The sequence below is a fragment of the Bos indicus genome, chromosome 5 (assembly GCF_029378745.1).
Source record: "Bos indicus isolate NIAB-ARS_2022 breed Sahiwal x Tharparkar chromosome 5, NIAB-ARS_B.indTharparkar_mat_pri_1.0, whole genome shotgun sequence".
Taxonomy (NCBI): domain Eukaryota; kingdom Metazoa; phylum Chordata; class Mammalia; order Artiodactyla; family Bovidae; genus Bos; species Bos indicus.
Window position 1 is genome coordinate 84132991 of NC_091764.1, and position 27812 is coordinate 84160802.

General features: G+C 39.7%; 1 protein-coding gene across 3 annotated transcripts in view; it reads left to right on the forward strand.

Annotated features, from left to right (window-relative positions):
- Window positions 1-27812, forward strand: part of LMNTD1 (lamin tail domain containing 1) — a 489113-nt gene that overhangs the window by 145148 nt on the left and 316153 nt on the right. For 2 of the 3 annotated variants that reach the window (XM_070789935.1, XM_070789934.1), the window contains one exon: window positions 6231-6315. The exons of the other annotated variant lie outside the window; for it this stretch is intronic. The gene's annotated coding sequence lies outside the window, so the exon portion shown is untranslated. The remainder of the gene's footprint in view (window positions 1-6230; window positions 6316-27812) is intronic. 3 annotated transcript variants of the gene reach the window in all.

The window sequence follows — 27812 nt, forward strand, 5'->3', positions numbered from 1 at the left end:
TCAGAATCTCTAGGTATGAGTCCCCCAAGTCATTAGCTTTTAAAAGCTTCCCAAGAGATTCTAATAAATATCTAGAATTGAGAACAGTTATTCTCATAATTAATTCTTATTTTTTGTATATGTTATACAAACTTTTGGGGATTGAAAGACAACTATGGATAAATATGATCTGCACCTTCATGAATTTTTATTTCCATTTCACAAAAAAATTGATGGATCTCACCTAGAACCCAGGTTCCTGACCTCAATCAAGGCCAGCCATTGTCTTTCTTCTATACATGGGATCACCCATGGAGAGGGTGCTTATTTTTAGTACCGTGTTTTTCTCTTGTATTATTTTTAAAATTTATTTTAAATTGGAGATAATTGTGTTTAGTATTTAAATTGTGTTTAGTATTTATTTACCATCTATATTGTCTGTCACTGCATAAGAACTCCCATACTTGTCACTTGGAACAACAAACATCTATTATCTCATACAGTCTGAGGTTCAGGAACCCAGGAAGGACTTAGCTGATGGCTTATCTTTCTCCATAGATAAATGTGATCTGTACCTTCAGGAATTTTTTGGTATAATTTCAAGGAATTAGACATCCCTGATTTAGGTTGTGAACTCCTCAATGGTTGCAACTGTGTTTTTCATCTATGTGTATTTTTAGTATGCACTTTGCTCTGCCCTTACCCACCTCCACTTCAAGAAGTGAGAGTTTGAGTCTTGGCATAAGGATGGACATTATATAGACCAATGGATTAGAACTGAGAATCTAGAAATAAACACATACGTCTATGGTCAATTGATTTTTGACAAGGGGGCCAAGACAATCCAGTGGGAAAAGAATAGTGTCTTCAACAAATGGGGTTGAGATAAACTAGATATCCACATGCAAAAGAATGATGCTGCACCTCTACCTCACACCATATACAAAAATTAGTGTAAAATGAAACAACAACTTCATATATAAGATTTAGATCCACAAAACTCTTAGAATATAGCCCTTAAATCTTTGTGCGTTTGGATTTGGCAATGCATTCTTAGGTATGATTTTAAAAGCAGAAAAAGGATAAGTAAATTGTACTTCATCAAAATTTAAATCTTTTGCTCATCAAAAGACATTATCAAGAAAGTGATAAGACACCCTACACAGTGGGAGAAAGTATTTGCAAATATGATAAAGCTGTAGTATTTAGAGTATACAAAAAATCCTATAACAACAACAAAGAGACAACCCAATTAAAGCATGTACTGTGCACTTGCCTAGACATGACTCTAATGAAGATAGATGGCTAATATGTACCTGACAGATGCTTAATATAATTAGGCATTAAGGAAATGAAACTCAAAACTGCAGAGATACCACTTTACACCCAGTAGGATGATTATTTATTTAAAAACAAACAGAGGACTTCCCTTGTGGTCCAGTGGTTAAGACTCTACACTCTGAATGCAGGGGGCACGAGTCTGGGCCCTGGTTGGGGAACTAAGATCTCACATACTGCACTTCATAGCTTAAAACAAAAACCAAAACACAGCGCTCAAACCCACAAAAACAGGGAATAAATCTTGGCAAGGATATGGGGAAATTGGAAACCTTGTGCACTGCTGGTGGCAATATAAAATGGGTGCAGCCACTGTGGAAAGCAATTTGTTGTTTTTCAAAAAGTTAAACACAGAATTATCATATGATCTAGCAATTACACTCCTGGGTGTATACCCTAAAGAACTGAAAAACAGGTACTAAAAAACACTTGTATACAATGGATGTGCATAGAAGCACTAGTCACAATAGCTAAAATGTGAAAAACACTCACTCTCTGTCCACTCTCAACAAATAAATTTAGGATATATATGAAAAGTATTATTCAACCATTAAAAGGAACAAAGTATTACAACATTGTAAAGCAAGTATACTCCAATAAAAATTAATTTAAAAACAGAACAAGGTGTTGATACATGCTACAATCTTGATGAACCTCTAAAACACTACACTAAATCAAAGAATCCAGACACGAAGAGTTCCATGTTGTGAACAAGAGAGGAGTAGGTAGACATGGAGCCCATCTCTCTCCATGGATATATCAGGAACACACCTTCAGACACAGCAGTGAATGCAGAACACCCACTGAGAGCGAACAGGAGTACCTAATCAGCGGAAAGAATATACAGAACCACGTAAAACTCAGGATCAAGCCCTGAGCCTTTGGAGTGGGAGCACTGACTCCAAGACCCTAGACTACCAGAGAACTAACCCTAGGGAGTATCAAATAGTGAGAACTCCCACAAAGGAAACCACTTGAATACAAGACGTGGCATTGCCCAACCACCAGTAGCACCCTATGCAGGATGCCTCATCCAAATAACAAACAAAACAAAATTACAAACCCAATCATCAGCAGACAGGATTACCATCTCACTCAGCCTTGCCCATCAGAGAAAAAACAAAACAAAACAAAACTCAGCACAATCTCACCCTATACAAAGCTTACACAAACCACCACACCAACCTTAAGAGGGCAGAAATCAAAAGGAAGAAGGAATTCAACCTAGAAGCCTGGGAAAAGGAGACCTCAAGCAAATAAGTTTAAAAACAAAATAATGAAAAGGCAGAGAAATACTGTACAAATGAAGGAACAAACTAGGATTTGAAATAGCTCAACTGGAAAATTTACTGAATCCTTGCCTCGTGTTAAATGTTTTATGTGCACCATGTCATGTGATTCTCTCCAGCGCTGTGCAACAGGTATTTCACCTGTTGGCCACAGGACTGGAAAAGGTCAATTTTCATTCCAACCCCAAAGAAAGGCAATGCCAAAGAATGCTCAAACTACCTCACAATTGCACTCATCTCACACGCTAGTAAAGTAATGCTCAAAATTCTCCAAGCCAGGATTCAGCAAACAATACGTGAACCGTGAACTTCCAGGTGTTCAAGCTGGTTTTAGAAAAGGCAGAGGAACCGGAGATCAAATTGCCAACATCTGCTGGATCATCGAAAAAACATGAGAGTTCCAGAAAAACATCTATTTCTGCTTTATTGACTATGCCAAAGCCTTTGACTGTGTGGATCACAATAAACTGTGGAAAATTCTGAAAGAGATGGGAATACTAGACCACCTGACCTGCCTCTTGAGAAACCTGTATGAAGGTCAGGAAGCAACAGTTAGAACTGGACATGGAACAACAGACTGGTTCCAAATAGGAAAAGGAGTACGTCAAACCTGTATATTGTCACCCTGCTTATTTAACTTATATGCAGAGTACATCATGAGAAACACTGATCTGGATGAAGCACAAGCTGGAATCAAGATTGCTGGGAGAAATATCAATAACCTCAGATATGCAGATGACACCACCCTTATGGCAGAAAGTGAAGAGGAACTCAAAAGCCTCTTGATGAAAGTGAAAGAGGAGAGTGAAAAAGTTGGCTTAAAGCTCAAAATTCAGAAAACGAAGATCATGGCATCTGGTCCCATCACTTCATGGGAAATAGATGGGGAAACAGTGGAAACAGTGTCAGACTTTATTTTTTTGGGCTCCAAAATCACTGCAGATGGTGACTGCAGCCATGAAATTAAAAGACGCTTACTCCTTGGAAGGAAAGTTATGACCAACCTAGATAGCATATTCAAAAGCAGAGACATTACTTTGCCCACAAAGGTCCGTCTAGTCAAGGCTATGGTTTTTCCTGTGGTCATGTATGGATGTGAGTTGGACTATAAAGAAAGCTGAGCACAGAAGAATTGATGCTTTTGAACTGTGGTGTTGGAGAGTCCCTTGGACTGCAAGGAGATCCAACCAGTCTATTCTAAAGGAGATCAGTCCTGGGTGTTCATTGGAAGGACTGATGTTGAAGCTGAAACTCCAATATTTTGGCCACCTGATGCGAAGAGCTGACTCAGTGGAAAAGACCCAGATGTTGGAAAAGATTGAAGGCAGGAGGAGAAGGGGACGACAAATGATGGATGGTTAGATGGCATCACTGACTCAATGAACATGAGTTTGGGTAAACTCCGGGAGTTGGTGATAGACAGGGAGGCCCGGCATGCTGCGGTTCATGGGTTCACAAAAAGTTGGACACGACTGGGCAACTGAACTGAACTGAATGAAAGAAATCAAAGATGACATAAGCAAATGGAGAGATCTTCCACGTTCCTGGGTAGGAAGAACACATGTTCATATGCTACTATTTTTTCCCATAGTATAAACATATTTTTCTCTCTCTTTTTCTGAATGTTTTATTTTGTATTGTGGTGTAGCCAATTAATGGTGTTGTGATAGTTTCAGACGAACAGCGAAAGAAAGCAGCCATGCATATACATGCATCCATTCTCCCCCCATCCAGGCTGCCACATAACACTGAACAGAGTTCCATGTGCTATACAGTAGCTCCTTGTTGGTTATCCACTTAAAATATAGCAGTGTGTGCATATCTATCCCAAACTCCCTAACTGTCCCTTCCTACCAATAACCATACATTCAATTTCTAAGTCTGTCAGTCTCTTTTTGTTTCTGTTTTGTAAATAAGTTCATTTGTATCATTTCTTTTTCAGTTCAGTTCAGTTCAGTCGCTTAGTCGTGTCGGACTCTTTGCGACCCCATGAATCGCAGCACACCAGGCCTCCCTGTCCCTCACCAACTCCCGGAGTTCACTGAGACTCACGTCCATCGAGTCAGTGATGCCATCCAGCCATCTCATCCTCTGTCATCCCCTTCTCCTCCTGCCCCCAATCCCTCCCAGCATCAGAGTCTTTTCCAATGAGTCAACTCTTCGCATGAGGTGGCCAAAGTACTGGAGTTTCATCTTCAGCATCATTCCTTCCAAAGAAATCCCAGGGCTGATCTCCTTTAGAATGGACTGGTTGGATCTCCTTGCAGTCCAAGGAACTCACAAGAGTCTTCTCCAACACCACAGTTCAAAAGCATCAATTCTTCGGTGCTCAGCCTTCTTCAAGTCCAACTCTCACATCCATACATGACCACAGGAAAAACCATAGCCTTGACTAGACGGACCTTTGTGGGCAAAGTAATGTCTCTGCTTTTGATTATGCTATCTAGGTTGGTCATAACTTTCCTTCCAAGGAGTAAGCGTCTTTTAATTTCATGGCTGCAGTCACCATCTGCAGTGATTTTGGAGCCTAGAAAAATAAAGTCTGACACTGTTTCCATTGTTTCCCCACCTATTTGTCATAAAGTGATGGGACCAGATGCCATGATCTTCGTCTTCTGAATGTTGAGCTTTAAGCCAACTTTTTCACTCTCCTCTTTCACTGTCATCAAGAGGCTTTTGAGTTCCTCTTCACTTTCTGCCATAAGGGTGGTGTCACCTGCATATCTGAGGTTATTGATATTTCTCCCGGCAATCTTGATTCCAGCTTGTGTTTCTTCCAGTCCAGCGTTTCTCATGATGTACTCTGCATATAAGTTAAATAAACAGGGTAACAATATGCAGCCTTGATGAACTCCTTTTCCTATTTGGAACCAGTCTGTTGTTCCATGGTTCGCTTATTGTTCACTTATCCCCTTACCACCTTTTTTAGATGTAAGTATTGCTTGCATACATTTTGACTTTTGTCAGATGTTATGAATCAAAACCATTTATCATAACACAATAAATAGTGGAATAGCAAGGTATTCTGATAGCAGCATAAGTGCTGAACTGAGTGAAACATTTGCTTTGGTCTAGAGTGGTATTCATTTTACTACAGGAAATATTCAATAAATACTGCAAGTAACCTTTGCAAAGAAAACAAACAAAGGAAAGAACAGCCGTTGCCTAGCAAACAATACGTTTTAGAATCCATGCAACTCAGGAAAATGATGTTGAGTACTCTTTGATTGAGGATCTTTGCAGTATGGTGAACTAATACTCTTTAGCCAGGAATATGTGAACAATACAGTTTGTTGGCTAGATCTCACAGACTGAGAAGGCACTGGGAACTTTGGTGGGGAGGAGGAAGACATCTCTATGCATAAAGTTTATTTTAATGTATATTATGTATATGTGCATTACATGTACTCCCATTACATGTTACTTTGTAAAAGAAAATATTTCAGAGATTTATAGAAACTTAATCAGCATTATCAAATTGGGTCTCTATGTATTCCCTACAAATGAATTTCCAGAAAATGCTTAAGTGAATGCTCCCAACAAATTATAACTAGATTTAGATAGTATACCTGGTGTTTCATTTCTTTGTGCAAGTAAGTTAGTTGATGATATTTTCATTTACAGCTTACAACTGAGAAAACAGAAATCTGGCTATGTCATCCAAATCATTCCACTGGACCCTGCTGCCTCTCAGAATTCAGTAACACAGGTATTTAGACGATGAAACAGTTATTTACAATTTTAATTTACTTCGCCCTGTCGTCCCAGCATACAAATCATCTGTATGCTGCCTTGTAAGTGCCATGTGCTTGCTGTTAATTAAAATCCTAAAGCAGCAGAACCAGCAAAGTGTGTCATCATTATTATTCATAGTACATTGTTGGCTAAGCCTTTTATAATAAATGTGTAACACAAAATTGTACAATGTGAATATTTATGAATTATCCTATAAAGAAATTGAGCTCTAAAGAAAATCTAAACAAACTATACTTCATGAGGGAAAATCTAGTTTATAAAAGAGGAATGTATCAGATAATCTATTGTAATGATTAAATGAATGAACTTGTTAAAACAGGAATTGGCTATAAAATGTCATAAAATGTAGCAGATTAAGCTACTTTTTTTGAAGTCTTGCCAGATTTTTTTTAAATGAGTTAATATATTGCTTTTTAACAAAGAACTCCTGCAGGCAGAAAAGAAATTATATCTGACTTGAAAATTCCCATCATGCTTCATTCTCTGGTGGAATTTTGCAGCCTTGATGGATTTGTTACATAATCAGCTTTCAATGACTTCTTTTATTATAAAACAGAATTCTTGCCTAAAACAGCCCCACTCCCTTTTTTTTTTCCTGCTTTCCATTTCTGAAATTACAAATGCATTTAAACAATGATCAAGTCATGCTGCAGCAGGCTCAGGGAGCAAATGAATAACTGCAGCAAGAAATTGCTAAACTTTGGTCTGAAATGCTAGCATTGGAGAAAAACTTGAAATCAATTGTACTCAAAAGTGTGAGCTGATAGAAAATAGGATATAGCTCCATGGGAAATAGGATATAACTGCTATTTATCTTTGCTCTTCACTTAGCACATGGACAGCTGGTATTATGCAAAACATTAATAAAACAGTGACTTGCCATTTCTAACTATGTGTATTTGGAAGTATACTGATACAACTGTCATACTTTTTTTTTTTTTTTAAATACTGGGCAATGTAATAATTAGAAAGAGAGATGAAATTTAATTAATGCAATAAAAAGACTATTTGACTTAAAATTTGCTTTACGATCAACCTAACAGGTAGTAGATAGAACTCCTCAAACTCAAAGTAACCTTGAGCCTTCGGATCCCATTGAACATATGTTGCTGCTTTTTATTTGTTTCAGATAAAACATCTCAACCTTCCTCCACATATTATTAATATATTAATTTCCTCCATATTAACCCAATGTATTTTCTCAGCAACAAAAACCAAATTTCTCACTACAAAATAAGAGATGTTTTCTTACAATCATGTAAAATCTTCCAAAGATATATGTGAAGTTTATATAAGTATCAGCAGCTATTGCTACAAACTCTTTTAATCTAATATTTTACTAACAAAATAGTTCTTTTCTGGTGATGATGGTCACACAATGTGAATATGCTTAATGCCACTGAACTCTATACTTAAAAATTGTTAAAATAGCCAATTTTGTATTTCATACATTTTGCTAAAATTAAGACAACACAAAAAATTTTAAAAGTATAGTTATGCTGTGTTCCCTGGATGCCCACCACCAAGCTTAAGAACACTTTATTGAACTTTGCTGTTTTATGAGAGTCCTTCTAAGATCTCATCCTTCCACTTCTGTCTTCACAGCCCATCCCTGTCCTGACTTGAATTTTGTGTTATTATTCCCTGGTTATATCATTTATTTATTTTTAATTAATTAACTAATTAATTCATTACTTTTGTTGTTGTTGTTGCACGGGGTCTTCTTTGCTGCCAGTGGGCTTTCTCTAGTTGCAGTGAGCGGGGGCCACTCTCTCATTGTGGTGCACGGGCTTCTCGTTGCAGTGGCTTCTCTTGTTGCAGAGCAGAGGCTCTAGGGTGCTTGGGCTTCAGTAGTTGTATCATGTGAGCTGAGTAGTTGCAGTGTGAGGGCTTAATTGATCCACTGCATGTGGAATCTTCCCAAATCAAGGATCGAATCCATGTACTTTGTATTGGCAGGTGAATTCTTATCCACTGTATCACCAGGGAAGCCGTATTATGTCATTTAGTCTTGCATGCCAAAGAACTTTATAAATGAAGTCTCATACTATGTCCTTTTATGCAATAGCTTTTTTTGTTGTTTAACCTTTAATCCCTGAGATTCATTCACATTGTTACATGTAGTTGTACTTCAGTTATTTTCGCTGTTATATAATATTCTATCACATGGCTCTACCATATCTACTTATTCATTTATGGTTGATCTTTTAATTGATATTCGGTTGCTTCTGTTTTTTTTCTTTTTTTCTGGTTGTTGCATATATGAGCCTTTTTTCTCCCTGAAGCTATGAATAATTTTTTTTTAATAGTAGTATTTTAGCTGTCCCTGGAACAAATGACAGCTCTATCAGTTCCTCTACTTCAGTGTGCCTGCAGTTTATTCAGAACCACACAATCTAACAAACATAGAGACGCCCTATTTTCCAAGATGAGAATAAGTGGCAGATATTCATGACTCCCACATCAAGAGCACAGACTTTGTAGTCAGACAGACCCAGTTTCAAATACTCCCTCCTTCTCTTAGAAGTTATAGGAAGTTAGACAGGATCTCTGTGCTTCAATTCCCTTAAGTCTCTTTGGGGACTAATAATATATATCACATAGGGGTGTTGAGTAGATTTAATTGGATAGTCTACTTAGAGTACTGATTATTTAATACATTCTTAGTAAATAGTAATGATTAGTGATACCATAATTACAAAATAAATGGCAAGCAATCTTGAGAAAGAAGAATGGAACTGGAAGAATCAACCTGCCTGACTTCAGGCTCTACTACAAAGCCACAGTCACCAAAAAAGTATGGTACTGGCACAAAGACAGAAATATAGATCAATGGAACAAAATAGAAAGCCCAGAGATAAGTCCACGCATCTATGGACATCTTATCTTTGAAAAAGGAGGCAAGAATATACAATGGAGAAAAGACAATCTCTTTAACAAGTGGTGCTGGGAAAACTGGTCAACCACTTGTAAAAGAATGAAACTAGAACACTTTATAACATCATACACAAAAATAAACTCAAAATGGATTAAAGATCTAAACGTAAGACCAGAAACTATAAAACTAGAGGAGAACATAGGCAAAACACTCTCCGACGTAAATCACAGCAGGATCCTCTAAGACCCACCTCCAAGAATATTGGAAATAAAAGCAAAAATAAACAAATGGGACCTAATTAAAATTAAAAGCTTCTGCACAACAAAGGAAACTCTAAGCAAGGTGAAAAGACAGCCTTCAGAATGGGAGAAAATAATAGCAAATGAAGCAACTGACAAACAACTAATCTCAAAAATATACAAGCAACTCCTGCAGCTCAATTCCAGAAAAACGACCCAATCAAAAAATGGGCCAAAGAACTAAATAGACATTTCTCCAAAGAAGACATACAGATGGCTAACAAACACATGAAAAGATGCTCAACATCACTCATTATCAGAGAAATGCAAATCAAAACCACTATGAGGTACCATTTCACGCCATTCAGAATGGCTGTGATCCAAAAGTCTACAAGCAATAAATGCTGGAGAGGGTGTGGAGAAAAGGGAACCTTCTTACACTGTTGGTGGGAATGCAAACTAGTACAGCCACTATGGAGAACAGCGTGGAGATTCCTTAAAAAACTGGAAATAGAACTGCCTTTTGACCCAGCAATCCCACTGCTGGGCATACACACTGAGGAAATCAGAATTGAAATAGACACGTGTATCCCAATGTCATTGCAGTACTGTTTATAATAGCCAGGACATGGAAGCAACCTAGATGCCCATCAGCAGATGAATGGATAAGAAAGCTGTGGTACATATACACAATGGAGTATTACTCAGCCATTAAAAAGAATACATTTGAATCAGTTCTAATGAGATGGATGAAACTGGAGCCTATTATACAGAGTAAAGTAAGCCAGAAAGAAAAACACCAATACAGTATACTAATGCATATATATAGAATTTAGAAAGATTGTAATGATAACCCTGTATGCAAGACAGCAAAAGAGACACTGATGTGTAGAACAGTCTTTTGGACTCTGTGGGAGAGGCTGAGGGTGGGATGATTTGGGAGAAGGGCATTGAAACATGTATAATATCATATGTGAAATGAATCGCCAGTCCAGGTTCGATGCATGACACAGGATGCTTGGGGCTGGTGCACTGGAATGACTCAGAGGGATGGTACAGGGAGGGAGGAGGGAGGGGGGTTCAGGATGGGGAACACGTGTACACCATGGCGGATTCATGTTGATATATGTCAAAACCAATACAATATTGTAAAGTAATTAGCCTCCAATTAAAATAAATAAATTTATATATAAAAAATACAAATGGCTGTACCAAGAATCACTATGCAGAGATACTTCAATTTTATAAAAATAAAGAAACTTAAATTTAAACTCCAGGGAAGGTTACTGTAACCTAGATCTCAGAGCTGAGAGCAGCAGGGCAAATGAGTTGGTGACACAGCACTGGGGCCATCATCCATAAGATAAGGCAAGGGTAGAAAATGTCCTCACCTTCTCTTTCTCACCCCAAGTCCCCATTAAGCTCCTAGTTCAATCCAACTGCGCCATAGTGAGCAGTAAGGAGTAGAGTGATTAGGGAGATAGATAATGACACAAGACCACAAGGAGGATTTCTTGGAAGCTGGACTACAAACCGTCCCCAGCTCTCTATTCATCTTGAGCTCATGGGTAGCACAGAGAGCTTGTGATTAACCCTCAATCATGAACAAAATGACATTCTTGCTGCCCAGCTATAATCTAGTTGGGAAGTTAGACATCCTTATAAGACTACTGGAGATTAATGAAGAAAAGGTGATTGTGCAACTGTGAGTTTTAATTTAATAGCCATATCCTAGGAAAAGCTACATGATACAGTAAATTATTATCAATTAAAATTCGCTATTTGTTTCAAAACTCGCCGCTTTGTTTTTTTTTAAAAAGGCAATTGTTCTCTACATCTGTGTCTTTATTCCTCCCTGCAAATAGGTTCATCAGTACCTATCAGCAAATAGTTCATCTTCCTAGATTCCATATATATGCATTAGTATACAATATTTGTTTTTCTCTTTCTGACTTACTTCACTTTGTATGACAGACTCTAGGTTCATCTGCATCACTGCAAATGACCCAATTTCATTCTTTTTTTATGGTCAATTAGTATTCCATTGTATATATGTACCACAACTTCTTTATCCATTCATCTGTCAGTGGACATTGACATGTCCTGGCTATTGTAAACAGCACTGCAGTGAACACTGGGATGCATGTGTCTTTTTGTATTATGGTTTTCTCAGGATATATGCACAGGAATAGGATTGCGGGGTCATATGGTAGTTTTATTTTTAGTTCTTTAAGGAACCTCCATACTATTCTCCATAGTGTTTGTATCAATTTACATTCCCACCGACAGTGAAAAAGGGTTCACTTTTCTCCACATCCTCTCCAGCATTTATTTTTTGTAGATTTTTGGATGATGGGCATTCTGACTGGTGTGAGGTGATACCTCCTTGCAGTATGGATTTGCATTTCTTTAATAATGAGCAATTTTCAGCATCTTTTCATGTGTTTGATGGTCATCTGTATATTATCTTTGGAGAAATGTCTGTTTAGGTCTTCTACCCATTTTTTGATTGAGTTATTTGGTTTTTTGATGTTGAGCTGCATGAGCTGCTTGTATATTGTGGACACTGAGGGAAGGAGAGGATGAGACCAACTGAGAGAGTAGCACTCACATATATACACTGCTGTGTATAAAATAGCTAGCTAGTGGGAATCTGCTGTATGCACGGGGTGTTCAGCTGGGTGTTCTGTGGTGACCTAGATGGGTGGGATGCGGGGTAGGAGGGAGGGTCAAGGGAGGGGACATATGTATCCATATAGGTGATCCATGCTGTTTTACTGCAGAAACTTAACATTGTAAAGAAATTATACTCCAATTAAAAAAAAATTAAAAGGACAGTATTTAAATAAAAATATAAAGGAGAATGTTCTTATAATTCAGTATTTTGTTCCCTATCCGAATGTCATCAGCAGTGGTTCAACCCGATATATCTATTTCAAGTTAATTTGCTGTCTTTGTCTGTGTTCATCAGTATCTTAAAAAGTGGTTGTTCACTTGATTGACAGGGAAGGTAGATCAATTTCCTGCAGTTTAAGTGATTGAGCCTGACCAAGGTTACCTGAAGACAGGGAGTCATTTTCACAGACAGAGCTGAAATATTGAAACTCGTTGCTCTATACCTCTCCATTCCCTGCATTCCCAACTCAAGTAAAGATCTATTTTTGTCTGGGAGGTCTAAGAAAGGCATCGTGTTGGTGACAGGATGAGTGGCTCTCATGGGGAACCGGAACTCCAACTTCTCAGTGACAGCCTGACCCTGCCTCTCCCCCCGGGGTGCTTTGCTGCTTATCAGTGGGACGAAGACAAGTAGACGTAGGTGCCACTGTGCTGAGTGCCTTCAAAACTACGGCGCCCATGGATATAAATCAGGACTTCAATTTCTGAAGCAATTCAACAACTCTGTAGCCCAAAGGATGGTTACAGTTTAAGAAGATAAATTTGCAAAAGCCTTTGAGAGTTGTTTTACATTAAGATACCCAGAAAACAAAACAAATGACTTGAAAGAAACAAAAGCATCGGCCACTCCATTGTAAAATTGAAAAGACTTCTCTACTTATACTCCTTCTGAAAGTAAATCTACTCTTCTCCCCAGGTGGCAAATACAGATGTAAACACCTAGCTAGCAAAATTTTCCTCTCTGGGTGTATACATTGCCTTGTTTCCAAGAATAATGGTTTAGTGAAGGTGTCAGCTGTCATACTTACAGCCATCACTCATGCCACAATTGAAATGATGTGCTGTGTATTCGTCCACGCTTAGGACAGGATGCTTATCATCTATCCAGGAAATGAAGCTTCTGACATTCTCTTTAGCTGTTAAAGATAAAATGCCTAAATATGTGCGCTAGCTCACTGCTGAGTAAACATCTTCATTCACAGTACACCTTTGATAATCCTTCCTGAGGTCATCAGAGGGTGTGTTCTCCCTCTGTCCACACTGAAAGCAGTTGGGGACAGCTAGTCTGCCTTCATTGCCTAAAGGGGGTGACTGCTTTTAGAAAAAAATTCTAAGAACAATAGAGATACCAGGGTGTTGGGTTCCACCATAATTCTTGTGTTCAGAGAAGCCAATAATTCTACAAGTAATTAGGGCATACCACCTCTTTAAGGTATTCATATAGTCAAGGATTTTTCTCATGTGCTTCCTTCTAAAATAATTGCTTACTATAGAATTAAAATCTGTTGAAATTGAATGTGAATCTGAATTTGTTTTATACTAGAGAAAGTGGAGAGGAACTGTCTCATACAGATAGGCCCATCAGAAAAAAATTTCAAAAGAAAGATTTGTTATCATTTTCCCAAAGGATCTATCTTGGGAATCACCACTGGCATATGTGCAGGAATGGCCCAGCTGTTTACTACTGAGATATAATTGACACATGACATTGTATTAGTTTCATGCGTATGGAATGGCCAAGTTCTGATAAAGACAGTTGGTTAGGTACCTGGTCTTGTCTTTGCTCTTTCACCTCAACAAGCAATATTGCCTTCTTTTGGTTACTTCTCTAGCTACTTGATCAATGTCCATCAGGTTTCTAGAGTAAAATGTTTCCAGAGTTTATGCCTTCTGCTCATGGATAAGTATAAGTTGGTTTTTAGCATCAAAATGTCAGAGGGCTGTTTTGTTGGAAGGTGAGGAGCTCCAAACAGCAGGTAGCTGGTGGTGAGCTTTCAGATGTTTTCTGTGATGCTGAGTTAGAGGGTACATGCCATGGTCCCTCCCTGCTCATTACTAAGTTCTGGATTCCTCCTGCTTACTTAAGTGTGGTGGGAATCAGTAGCATCCTGGGTACCCGGAGGTCTGATAGAGATGCAAAACCTCAGATCCCTTCTTTAGGTTTACTGAATCAGAATCTGCATTTGAACAAGATCTCCAGCTGACCTCTAGGCACATGAAAGTTTGACAAGTGTTTCTGTACTGTATCAAAGAGTCACCCTATTTGGACTTTGCTGATCTCTCCCTTTGCCCTGTTACCTTAAGCCACCTCTTATTTCTTCACTATTCAATTTAACTACCCACGGATAGGGATTACAGTTTAGGTTCTGCCTTTTCTGGTAGAATATGAATTCTGGATTAAGGAATGACAGTACAAAAACTGGGACATTTATAAATTAAATCTTAGACATTCTGAGTATGTTGTATGAAAAATGTATCCTTAGGACTTCCCTGGTAGCCCAGTGGTAAAGAATTGGCCTTCCAATGCAGGGGACACAGGTTTGATCCCAGGTTGGTGAACTAAAATCCCACGTTGCCACGGAGCAACTAAGCCTGCACACCACAACTGGAGAGTCTATGCACCACATTGAGAAGATCCCACAAAGATCCTCCATGCTGCAGTGAATTCCTGATGCAGCCAAATAAATAAATGAGTAAATTAATTTAAAATGTATTATTAATGTATTGATCTAGTCAAAACCCCTGGCTAAATACAGTATTTACTGTGCTATGTGCTAAACTGCTTCAATCATGTCCGACTCTGAGCGACCCTTGGGTTTTAGCCCCCTAGGCTTCTCTGTCCATGAAATTCTCCAAGCAAAATCACTGGAGTGGATTACCATGCCCTTCTCCAGGGGATCTTCCCCACCCAGGGATCAAACCTGCATCTCTTATAGCTCCTGCATTAGCAGGTGAGTTCTTTACCTCTATAATGATAATTATAATAATAATATCATAAGTAAAATAGAATGAAACTTTTTTTTAACCTCTGAATTTCCATATTTCATGTTTTTGTCCATATCATAATTGCCATCACATTGGGAAAGGATCAAACTGACTTAAACTTGAAGAAAATAAGTAAATAGATGCCAACGTCTTAGAGAAGTTTCCTGAAACTAATGTCTTCAGCATCTGAAAATTTAAATGAAAATGTGTCTTCTGTTCTCTTCTTGAAGCTGGATACCATGGATAATTTTTGTGTCACACATGTCTGTGTCACAAGAGTCTAGACTGGGGGAATGTCACAGTTCTACTTGTTCAAGTCATTCAGAATTCTGTGATGGTCTTTTCATTTGACCACTTTAGGGTCGTATCACTGATTTCAGCTCAAATTTCCATAAGTACATTGTATCAGATGTGATCAAATTTTATGAAAAGAAAAAGAAATTATTCAAAAGTAAGCAAATAGGCAAATTACAGTATTCTAACACACCACAATGAAAATTGTTTCCAGTATGCCAATTACTGGGCTTCCCAGGTGGCTCAGTGGCAGAGAATCCGCCTGCAGTGGAGGAGACACAGGTTCAATCCCTGGGTCAGAAAGATCCCCTGGAGGAGGAAGTAGCAACCCAGTCCAGTATTCTTGCCTGGAAAATCCCAAAGACAGAGAAGCCTGGCAGGCTACAGCTCATGAGGTTGCAAAGACTGAGCATGTGTGTGCACGCACATGCACGCACACAGACAGACAGACAGACACACACACACACACACACACATGCTGAAAGTGAAAGTGAAGGTTCCTCAGTCATGTCTGACTCTTTGTGACCCCATGTCCATGGACATGTCCATACAGTTCATGGAATTCTCCAGGCCAGAATACTGGAGTGGGTAGCCTTTCCCTTCTCCAGGGGATCTTCCTGACCCAGGAATCAAACCGAGGTCTCCCACATGGCAGGAGGATTCTTTACCAGCTGAGCTATCATTGATGTACATTATCTTCAATTCTATTACATTATTCTGGTCTTAGGGTTCAAGAAACTAAGGCTCAAAGAAATCTAAAAACTTTCCCAAGTTTATACAAATAGTAAATTATGGAGTTCTCAAACTGAAATCTGCCCTTCCCACAGATTGTATCTTAAGAAGCTATATAGCTATTAATCATTTGACATATGATGAGTAATTGCCATTTCAGAAAGAAGGGAGAGGCAGCTGCAGGTAGGAGCCTCCTGCAGTACTCCTCAGCCATGCACAATGGAGTCCTTGGCACTGCTGGCCTGTAATAATTGTCTATTGAAATGCTAGGTTGAAGTGAGCCCAGGTTTCCAAAGATCCGGCTTGAATTGCCCATAAGGGATTTGTGTTCATTTGGCAATTTGTTTTTATAACTATAGTAACTCTTACCAATGCTGCTATTTCCTGGAGGTATTTTCTCTATTATTAGTCCTTCTCACTTTTATATTCTACCTCTCCATCAGTCTCTTTCTTTCGTTGTTATGGGGACACTCAAATCTCCACCCTAGGACTTCCCTAGTGGTCCAGTGATTAATCCATCTGCCAATGCAGGGTGCACAGGTTTGATCTCCGGTCCAGAACGGTCCCATATGCCGAGGGGCAACTAAGCCTGTGTGACACAACTACTGAACCTGTGCTCTAAAACAAGAGCAATCACCACAATGAGAAACCCATGCACTGCAATGAAGAGTAGCCCCCACTTGCCGCAACTTGAGAAAGCACCTGTGCAACAATGAAGACCCAGGACAGCCCCAAATAAATAATAATAAAAAACTTGTACCCTAAAAAGACAGCCAACCACTACCTACAGATATGCTTCCTTGACTCTGATTCTCCTTCATACTATTGTTCCTAAACCCCTTTACCCTCTTCTTGAAAGAGTAGCTGTATCACCAGTTCAGTTCAGTTTAGTTGCTCAGTCATGGCTGACTTTTTGCAACCCCATGGACTGCAGCACGCCAGGCTTCCCTGTCCTTCACCAACTCCTGTAGTTGCTCAAACTGATGTCCATTGAGTCGGTGATGCCATCCAGCCATCTCATCCTTTTCATCCCCTTCTCCTAATGCCTTCAGTCTTTCCCAGCATCAGGGTCTTTTCCAGTGAGTCAGTTCTTCACATCACGTGGCCAAAGTGCTGGAGCTTCAGCTTCAGCATCAGTCCTTTCAATGAGTATTCAGGGTTTATTTCCCTTAGGATCGACTGGTTTGATCTCCTTGCTGTCCAAGGGACTCTCAAGAGTCTTCTCCAATACCATGGTTCAAAAGGATCAATTCTTTGGTGCTCAGCTTTCTTTATAGTCCAACTATCACATCTATACATGACTACTGGAAAAACCATAGTTTTGAATAGATGGATCTTTGTTGGCAAAGTAATGTCTCTGCTTTTTAATATGTTGTCTAGGACTGTCATAGCTTTTCTTCCAAGGAGCATGTGTCTTTTAATCTCATGGCTACAGTCACCATCTGCAGTGATTTTGAGCCCAAGAAATTAAGGTCTGTCACTGTTTCCATCGTTTCCCCATCTTCCTGCCATGAAGTGATGGGACCAGATGCCATGATCTTTGTTTTTTAAATGTTGAGTTTTAAGCCAGCTTTTTCACTCTCCTCTTTCACTTTCATCAAGAGGCTCTTTAGTTCTTCTCTGCTTTCAGCCATAAGAGTGGTGTCATCTGCATATCTGAGGTTATTGATATTTCTCCTGGCAATCTTGATTCCAGCTTGTGCTTCATCCAGCCTGGCATTTCACATGATGCACTCTGCATATAAGTTACATAAGCAGGGTGACAATATACATTGCCTTGATGTACTCCTTCCCCTATTTGGAACCAGTCTGTTGTTCCATCTCTGTTCTAACTGTTGTTTCCTGACCTTCATACAGGTTTCTCAAGATGCAGGTCAGGTGGTCTGGTATTCCCATCTCCTTAAGAATTTTCCACAGTTTGTTGTGATCCCAGTATCACTTACTGTCTATAAATCATTAGTTTTCATTCATTTCTGAGCCTGTTACCCTCCGGTTTTTTCTTCCATCACTCACTGAATCAAATATAACCCTATTTAAGGCAGAGGAACCAGAGATCAAATTGCCAACATCTGCTGGATCATGGAAAAAGCAAGAGAGTTCCAGAAAAACATCTATTTCTGCTTTATTGACTATGCCAAAGCCTTTGACTGTGTGGATCACAATAAACTGTGGAAAATATTGAAAGAGATGGAAATACCAGACCACCTGACCTGCCTCTTGAGAAATCTGTATGCAGGTCAGGAGGCAACAGTTAGAACTGGACAAGGAAAAACAGACTGATTCCAAATAGGAAAAGGAGTACATCAAGGCTGTATATTGTCACCCTGCTTATTTAACTTATATGCAGAGTACATCATGAGAAACACTGGACTGGAAGAAACATAGCTGGAATCAAGATTGCCAGGAGAAATATCAATAACCTCAGATATGCAGGTGACACCACCCTTATGGCAGAAAGTGAAGAGGAACTAAAAAGCCTCTTGATGAAAGTGAAAGTGGAGAGTGAAAAAGTTGGCTTAAAGCTCAACACTCAGAAAATGAAGATCATGGCATCTGGTCCCATCACTTCATGGGAAATAGATGGGGAAACAGTGGAAACAGTGTCAGACTTTATTTCTGGGGGGCTCCAAAATCACTGCAGATGGTGACTGCAGCCATAAAATTAAAAGACACTTACTCCTTGGAAGGAAAGTTATGACCAACCTAGATAGCATATTCAAAAGCAGAGACATTACATTGCCAACAAAGGTCTGTCTAGTCAAGGCTATGGTTTTTCCAGTGGTCATGTATGGATGTGAGAGTTGGACTGTGAAGAAGGCTGAATGCCGAAGAATTGATGATTTTGAACTGTGGTGTTGGAGAAGACTCTTGAGAGTCCCTTGGACTGCCAGGAGATCCAACTGGTCCATTCTGAAGGAGATCAGCCCTGGGATTTCTTTGGAAGGAATGATGCTGAAGATGAAATTCCAGTACTTTGGCCACCTCATTCGAAGAGTTGACTCATTGGAAAAGATTCTGATGCTGGGAGGGATTGGGGGCAGGAGGAGAAGGGGACAACAGAGGATGAGATGGCTGGATGGCATCACTGACTCGATGGAGGTGAGTTTGAGTGAACTCCGGGAGTTGGTGAGATTCATGGGGTCGCAAAGAGTCGGACACAACTGAGCGACTGAACTGAACTGAACTGAATGGGTCTTATTACACTAAGGCCCAACATTCTTTCTAATGGAGGAAAATGAAATAGAATATAAACTATCTTTTTGGAGTAGCTATTCTAAGCCATCTTTATGCAGTGAATTTTATATATATTTTCTCATCTACCCCGGATAGTAACCCTGTGATATTTTAAATCATCAGTATCATTATTTAAAATTTAAGAAAGAGGTTCAGAGTCTTCAGTAAAAATAAGGCAGAAATCTGACCCAAACCCAGTTCTATCTGGCTCAGTATGCCATGCTCTTTTCTTACCCCAGGAAAGAAAGAAAGGAAAACGGGAGAGAAATCAGGAATGGAAAGAAAAGAGGAGAAAAGGACTGCAGGCAAGTTGGAAGTAAAGATTTGAATTCAGGAAAGTTTCTCTGCAACAAAGAAGAGATTCACGGTGACGATTCCACTAGTTTCATTGCTGCTGCTGCTGCTGCTGCTGCTAAGTCACTTCAGTCGTGTCCGACTCTGTGCGACCCCATAGACGGCAGCCCACCAGGCTCCGCCATCCCTGGGATTCTCCAGTCAAGAACACTGGAGTGGGTTGCCATTTCCTTCTCCAATGCATGAAAGTGAAAGTGAAGTTGCTCAAGTCGTGTCTGACCCTCAGAGATCCCATGGACTGCAGCCTACCAGGCTCCTCCATCCATGGGATTTTCCAGGCAGGAGTACTGGAGTGGGGTGCCACTACTGTGTTTTAATTTTATTAACAAAGGTCCGACTAGTCAAGGCTATGGTTTTTCCAGTAGTCACGTGTGGATGTGAGAGTTGGATGATAAAGCTGAGTGAAGAAGAATTGATGCTTTTGAACTGTGGTGTTGGAGAAGACTCTTGAGAGTCCTTTGGATTGCAAGGAGATCCAACCAGCCCATCCTAAAGGAGATTAGTCCTGGGTGTTCATTGGAAGGACTGATGTTGAAGCTGAAACTCCAATACTTTGGCCACCTGAAGCGAAGAGCTGACTCATTGGAAAAGACCCTGATGCTGGGAAAGATTGAAGGCAGGAGGAGAAGGGGATGACAGAGGATGAGATGGTTGGATGGCATCACCAACTTGATGGACATGAGTTTGAGTATACTCTGAGAGTTGGTGATGGACAGGGAGGTCTGGCATGCTGTGGTTCATAGGGTTGCAAAGAGTCAGACACAACTGAGCAACTGAACTGAACTGAGAAAGAATAATATTGGGCTTCTCAGTGGCTCAGCAATAAAGAATCTGCCTGCAATGCAGAAGATGCAGGAGATGCAGGTTGGATCTCTGGATCAGGAAGACCCCCAGGAGGAGGAGATGGCAACCCACTCCAGCATTCTTGCCTGGAGAATCCCATGGACAGAGCAGCCTAGTGGGCTGTAGTCTATGGGGTCACAAAGATTTGGACATGACTGAACACACACACATATCCACCTTAATATAGGCCTAAACATCACAGACGCAAAGGGGGGAAAAAACAACATTAGCAACAAAAATGCAATGTACTCAATGGAAAGACCTCTGATTCTCTGTTCAATTATGTTTTCATTGAAAAATGTTTTGCAAAAAAAAAAGAAAAATGTTTTGCATTTAGGGTATCAGCTTGCTAATATGGACTTCCCAGGTAGCTCAGTGGTAAAGAATCTGCCTGCCAAGCAGGAGACTTGGGTTCAATCCCTGGATTGGAAAGATCCCCTGGAGAAGGAAATGGCAACCCATTCCAGTATTCTCTTCTGGAGAATCCTATGCACAGAGGAACCTGGTGGGATACAGTCCATAGGGTCACAAAAGAGTCAGACACGACTTAGCGACCCAACAACAACAATCTACTTGCCAATACTGCCACCTTGCTCAACTTTCTGAGGTTTCTGCTAATGCCCAAGAAACTAGGGTATAGAGCTGATAGGGAAGGAATTTACTGATCTGTGTGTGCTATTTAAATTTCTTGAAATTATTCAGATTTTTCTGGCCTAGAAATCAGGGCAGAATCTCAGGACAGATGGCTTGGTAATGAGTTTTTCACCTCTTTCAGCTGCCAAGCAATTTGGAAATTGCACGAGGCCAGGCCCTGTCAGTGCAGTTTGGCGCTTCAACTTGAAGACTAGTCTGACACCAGGAAGTTGTCATCATCAGCAGCTAATGCTTAGCAAATGTGGCACACCAAGTGTCATGGAAATGGAAAGAAAAAAATGTTCTGTTCCAATTATAGCCTCCTCACATGTTTGGGACACAACCAATTTCTCTGTTGAGTTAGACGCTAAACTTCTATCTCCAGTCCAGGCACTCTTCTTAGTTTTGTTCTCATGAATTTGGTTATCTATTGGGCATCTCTACTTGGATATCATGCAAATACCTCAACATGCCTATCCTCAAAACTGAGTTCTTGATATTACCGGAGAAAATTCTTCTTGCTCCAGTGCTTCCTATTAATATCTTCAGTTCAGTTCAATTCAGTCCCTCAGTCATGTCCGACTCTTTGCCATCCCATTGACTGCAGCACACCAGGCTTCTCTATCCACCACCAACTCCCAGGGCTTGCTCAAGCTCATGTCCATCGACTCAGTGATGCTATCCAACCATCTCTTCCTCTTCGTCCCCTTCTCGTTCTGCCTTCAATCTTTCCCAGAGTCAGGGTCTTTTCCAGTGAGTCAGTTCTTGGAATCAAGTGGCCAAAGTATTGGAGCTTCAGCTTCAGCATCAATCCTTCCAATGAGTATTCAGGACTAATTTCCTTTAGAATTGAATAGTTTGATCTCCTTGCTGTCCAAGGGACTCTCAAGAGTCTTCTCCAGCACCACAGTTCAAAAACTTCAGTTCTTTGGTGCTCAGCTTTCTTTATAGTCCAACTCTCACATCCATACATGACTACTGGAAAAACTATAGCTTTGACTAGATGGACCTTTAATGTCTCTGCTTTTTAATATGCTGTTCAGGTTGGTCATAGCTTTTCTTCCAAGGGGTAAATAAGATATACCTCATAATATTCATATTCTTATTTATAGAAAATAAGAATAATATATGTATTAGTATCTTAATAAATATTAATATCATACAACCATCTAATGGCTTCCCCCATGGCACAGCAGTAAAGAATCTGCCTGCCATGCAGGAGATGCAGGTTTGATCCCTGGGTCAGGAAGATCCCCTGGAGAAGGAAATGGCAACCCACTCCAGTATTCTTGCCAGGACAATCCCACAGACAGAGAAACCTGGTGGGCTACAATCCATGGGGTTGCAAAGAGTAAGACGCAACTGACTGAGCATGTCTACTGGTTACACCTGAAATCTTTCTTGACTAATCATCTCCCTCCCTGCACTATATCCATCCACTCACCAAGGTGTGTTGGTTCTGTTTCCTAAGCATTTCCTGAATCTGTCCACTTCTGTCCATTCCCATCTGGACCATCAAATTTGGCCCATACAGCATATTAAAAAGCAAAGACTTACTTTGCCAACAAAGGTCCATCTAGTCAAGGCTATGGTTTTTCCAGTAGTCATGTATGGATGTGAGAGTTGGACTATAAAGAAAGCTGAGCGCAGAAGAATTGATGCTTTTGAACTGTGGTGCTGGAGAAGACTGTTGAGAGTCCCTTGGACTGCAAGGAGATCCAACCAGTCCATTCTAAAGGAGATCAGTCCTGGGTGTTCACTGGAAGGACTGATGCTGAGGCTGAAACTCCAATACTTTGGCCACCTCATGTGAAGAGTTAACTCATTGGAAAAGTCCCTCATGCTGGGAGGAATTGGGGGCAGGAGAAGAAGGGGATGACAGAGGATGAGATGCTTGGATGGCATCACCAATTCAATGGACATGAGTTTGGGTAAACTCTGGGAGTTGGTGATGGACAGGGAGGCCTGGTGTGCTGCAGTCCATGAGGTTGCAGAGCCAGACACGACTGAGCGACTGAACTGAACTGAACTGGGTGTAGGTCCCTGACTGAAGCTCATTACCTTCTCCTCTTCTGCCAAATTCATTTTCTCTTTGAAGTTAGGGTGATACTGCACATCAGATCATACCATTCTCTCACTGGAAACTGTTTCATGCTTTCTACTGGTTGGAAAATGAATCTGAACATCTCAGTCTGAACATCTCAGCATAACTTAGAAGGCTGTTATCCATCTCTTCAGCTTTATTTCTTACTAGTTAGTTATTTAGTCAGCAAATATTTATTGTGTTTTAGACCTTGTTTAGGCTCTAGAAATACAGTATAAACTTACATACTATTGGGAGCACACAGTCAATAAACATGGAAATAAATAAGTGAATAACAATTTTAGGTACTGACAAGTATTCACAAGGAGTATGTTCATCGTATTTACCTCTTACCAGCTTTCTCTTGTCCCATCTAAACTAACTCATGTGCTTCTGACTTGTACTCTCCTGTAAGCACACGTTTTTGTTGTTGTTGTTTAGTGCCTAAGTCATGTCAGACTTTTTGTGAACCCATAGCCCACCATTTTTGTAGCCACCAAGCTCCTCTGTCCATGGGATTTCCTAGGCAAGAATACTGGAGTGAGTTGGTTGCCATTTCCTGCTCCAGGGGATCTTTCCAGTTGAGGGATTGAACTCCTGCACTGCAGGTGGATTCTTTACTACCAGGGAGCCACAAGAGAAGCCCAAGCACATGTTAAAACTTGCAATTTAGCACTCTTTATTTTTTTTTTCTTTCTTATCTGTCTTCTGTGCTCGATCCTCACAGATTTGACAAGAGCACAGATTCTTTTTTAGATTTTTGTATCTGACCCCAGTGCCTAACTTTTGCCTGGCATGTCAGGTGTTTAACAAATATTTATGAAATAAATAAATGTTATTACTTCCTTAGTATAAATTGATTGATAAGTTCTTATCTGATTGGGTGAGAAAAAAAATACGGTGAAATAAAAAATTGAGCAAAAATAAAAGCAAAATAGGCCTTCTGAAATTTGTGCTTTTCAGATATTATAGACTTACATGAATTATGCTGAACTTTCCAGCATAGAAATTGAGTAAAATATTCACTCCAAAACACTAAATCCTTGCAGATAATAAAATTCTATATATTACTGATTTCTTAGCTTTTCTCATTTGCTGAGAAAACCAAATTAATAAAGAACTTTGGAAAATTGCAAGATGATAAAAATATGGTCTGTAATTAAAACACTTGCAAGGAAGAAACATAGATGGCTTCTATGGATGTATTAGGCAAAAAAAAGAAAATAAGAAAGCAAGTGGGATAGAAATGCACGATCATCTTGGGAGATGCTATGTTAATACCATTGGTTTGTTCAGTGCATTGACCTTTCTAAGATTATACCTATTGATCCATTCTATCAGACTTTAATTTTGTAAGGAGTAGTAGAAAGGTGTTTTGCCCTTTGAAAGGGAAATACAATGACCACATGATCTTCCATTTTCAGGCTCTGTGGAGAGCATTTTGTCTACCTGTGCTCACTACAAGGCAAGAAACTCACAACACATATCAACTTGAATAAAGGTTTGGATTGGCTTTTATATGTTTTTCTAAAAAAAATAGTTTGTCCCACCCTTAGAACAAAGTATTTGGTTACTCATTTTTACTGTTTTATCCTGCTATGGGTGAAAGAAACTTCTGGAAGACTTTGAGTACCAGTCCGTTATTATTTTCTTCTTAAATTCTTTCTTATAACATCCTGTGTTTTTTCTGTGGTGGTTTAGGGTGTGCACCAGAGTTTCTATTACAAACTTTAGCTTTCAAAAAAATCTTGGCATACAAACTCCAAGAATAGTTGTCTTATCAAATTCTTTTAAAGATGAATAGTGCTTTTTCACTCACCACCATTCCCCACCAAGCTCACAGCTTGCAAATATTCCATTGTATATATCTATGGTTGGAAATCATAGTTGCTGGGTTCCCAAATGGAAACAGTCACAGATAGAATGCAGCACAATGTTTTGGAAAAACCATGGACTTTGGAGTTACAGGCCACCAGGCCAGGGGTGTGTGATGCATGCCACCCCCTTTTCATCTCTCCTCAATTCTTTATGTCAAATTTACCTCTTGAGTCCCTCAGTTCCAAACCAGTCAAGGACTTGGTGTTGATGTCCTTGGAGTTGCTGGTTTAGCCAGCCTACTGTCTTTGTAGAAACTCTATAAAGCTTTGTAGAAGCTCCGGGAGATGGTGAAAGACAGGGAAGCCTGGCATGCTACAGTCCATGGGGTCGCAAAGTGTCAGCCCTGACTGAGAGACTGAACAATAACAGAAACTCTTCCTTGCATATAAACTCTAGTACATAAACCGTTAGTGGAACAGAAAACCTTGCACATACTTCTTAACAATTATAATGTACCCTACACTTTTCTGTACACATCCTTTACTGTCAAGTAGTTAGTCTACCTCTCATTCCATAACTTAAACCGTGAGTGAAAGATGGACTAGTAAGAAGAACCTGGTCTGGAAAAATATCTTGCTAATGAATTCTGCAAACCTGTGTGGCAGCCAGATGAAGACTCTGAAGTCCTAACTGCTTTAAAAAAGAGAAGAAAAAAGTACAAAGATCACAATTACCAGTGGCAACTTGGAAAACCCATAGAGCGTGCCCCTGGCAAAACTCCTCAGAGAGATGGCTTCCCAAATATGGAAAATATAAAACAAAACCTTCTTTATTTATGAAAATGATTTGAATTTCTAATTCTCTAGGCCTTATGGGTTTATTATGAAAACCAAATTCAGTTCGCTTAAGGAGTGAGAAAGAACCACTTCCTATTGCATCAAGTTATGGAATAGTACATTTTTAAAGCTCTATAATTTGTTTCGGGGGTAGCATTAGATTATCCTCTTCTGGGTTACGTAAGTCTGCCTTGGCCTTTCAAACACAGAAACATTTTACCCTTGACACAATTTGGAATTTGGAACTGCCTGTGAAAACATGAAGAACTTCATTTTTCCACTTGAAAAGTCCCTAAACACAAATTGATAAATTCTCAAAGAACTTCAGTGCAGAGTTTTCAGGCTAGCACTTCAACTGCCAAGACCTATATTCAAAGTGTTTGAACTGCCAGAAAAAAACACAGCTGTTATTCTATATCTCAGGCAATCTGTGCACTATCTTTTAGGTAGAAGAGATTGCAAACTGGGCCAAAGGTTAGATGCAAGTCCTAGAAGAATAAAAAATCAGTACTGGGAGAGAACCTACCCAAAATCCAAGTTGGATTATCAGAAGCTTTAAATCACTGCTTATTTTGAAAGGACCCTCTCTCTTCCTGCTTTCAAAAAAAGAAAAAAAAAAAAAAAAAATCATGGGCATCCATCAACCAAAAGTTTTCTCTGAGCCTTCAATTCTACTCTTGATAAATGCTCTTGTGTTTTGTTTTACCTACAATTTAAAGGGTTGTGGTAGCCTAGAAGCTGGCCACCTGGGGTAATTTCGTGGCCTTGTGGGTGATGAGTGTCTCATGAGGTCAGGGCAGCTGTGACAGAGACAGTCTCTGATATTTTCATAAACCAGATTGAATCCTTGGCACATTCTGAGCTTGGATAGCATGAGTTTCCAGCCCTGCTCTTTAGCTTGATCAATTTTGCTTGAATTTCTGCTCTGATAATGTGATAAAGTGGGCCATTTTTTAATTGAACTCTGATAATGATCTAAATACAACAAACTGTTCAAAGGATAAAGGAGTTTGTTTCTTAAAATGTGAAAAGCATCCTTGTATTTTCTCAGTGTCTTTTATCATTAGAGTATATGTTCCTATGTCTAACACCCCCAGGGTGAGTCCGCTGCTGTAGAAATAAGATAAGCTTTGGGCTACGTGTTGTTTCCAACACCGACGCTCTAACTCCTGTCTTTTCCCACCACTGGTGCAACTCCCCAGTGTGTTAGGATATTCTCATGAGAAACCCTGTCCTAGATATTCTGGGATCTGCTCGGCAAAACCAATTGGTTGCTCACACTCTTTCACTTCAATGAGTATATCTACCTTATGTCAGCCTTTTATAAATAATGTTTTGATTGACCTTTACAAAATCCCGTATTTGCAGATGGAAAAATGAGTTCAGAGACTTTAAGTATTTTGTCCAAGCATACACAACAAAGAAGTGGCGTGCCAAGAAGTCAGTTCATGTTCTCTGGAACTACTGTTCTTAGATATCATTACTTACTCTGAGATCCTTAAGCTGATACAGTGGATGCATGTATCACAATGGAAACCATGTTTCTTTGGGACCCTTGGGACTAGTAATGGGTTCAGTGAGGTACCAATATGGCCCAGGGAGTGCACTCAAGGACCTAATTTGTGCTTTCTCTCTGACACTGGATTTTGTGGGTGCTGGTGGTGTAAAAATTTGTTCAATACTATGCCAAATTGATATTTCCATTTCAGAAACTTACATAATTTGCAGTCAACATTAATTACATCAAATATGTGTGCCCAGTTTTGTACTCAATCAGTCATGTCTGACTCTTTGCGACCCCATGGACTGTAGCCCACCAGGCTTCTCTGTCCATGGAATTCTCCA